General features: G+C 54.3%; 1 non-coding gene across 1 annotated transcript; it reads left to right on the top strand.

Moving 5' to 3' along the window:
- Positions 1-223: 223 nt before the first annotated feature.
- On the top strand, positions 224-295 carry TRNAC-ACA (transfer RNA cysteine (anticodon ACA)). Its single transcript has one exon. It is a non-coding gene; the product is annotated as a tRNA-Cys (tRNA).
- The last annotated feature ends 487 nt before the right edge of the window (positions 296-782 follow it).

Below are 782 nucleotides of genomic sequence, written 5' to 3' on the forward strand. Positions count from 1 at the left end.
AATCCAACTCTTCGGGAGGTCTCCTGGCCAGCTGTCCTGCCCCAGTGGCTGATCTGTGAAGGAGACAGGACAGGACCCCAGGGCTGAGAGGAACTGGGTAACTGTCATAAGCATAGGAGTTTGGTGTCATTAACCCACTCAAAATGCACTCAGAAAGTCCCTGCCTGTGCCTGCTCTGTGCAGATGCAGAAGAATGCGGCCCAGATGCTGGCCACATTGGGCTTCCCTGGTGGCTCAGACGGTAAAGCGTTTGCCTACAATGCAGGAGACCCAGGTTCGATCCCTGGATTGGGAAGATCCCCTGGAGAAGGAAATGGCAACCCACTCCAGGACTCTTGCCTGGAAAATTCCATGGACAAAGGAGCCTGGTAGGCTACAGTCCATGGGGTCACAAAGAGTTGGACACGACTGAACAACTTCACTTTCAGATGTTAACAGGAGGCCACGTGCAAGCCAGAGAGGCGGGGGACAGGTGTGGCAAACACAGCCCCGGGCGCAGGCAGGCACCCCGTGAATGCATTGCTGCTTGAATGAGTGAGCGCCACACTTTCTCATTCCAAACCCCCATCACCAACCAGGCAACAGGCAGGCTGCTCCCACCCTAGTTACCTTCTTTGATTCAAAGGGAAGAGGGCAAAATGTTCAGAAACATTTAATAGGGACTTCCCTTATCGCTCAGTGGTTAGGAATTTGCCTGCCAGTGCAGGGGACACAGGTTCCATGTCTGGCTGGGAAGATCCCACGTGCTGTGGAGCCACTCAGCCTATAGACCACAACTACCG

The sequence above is a fragment of the Ovis aries genome, chromosome 1 (genome assembly GCF_016772045.2).
Source record: "Ovis aries strain OAR_USU_Benz2616 breed Rambouillet chromosome 1, ARS-UI_Ramb_v3.0, whole genome shotgun sequence".
Classification (NCBI taxonomy): Eukaryota; Metazoa; Chordata; class Mammalia; order Artiodactyla; family Bovidae; genus Ovis; species Ovis aries.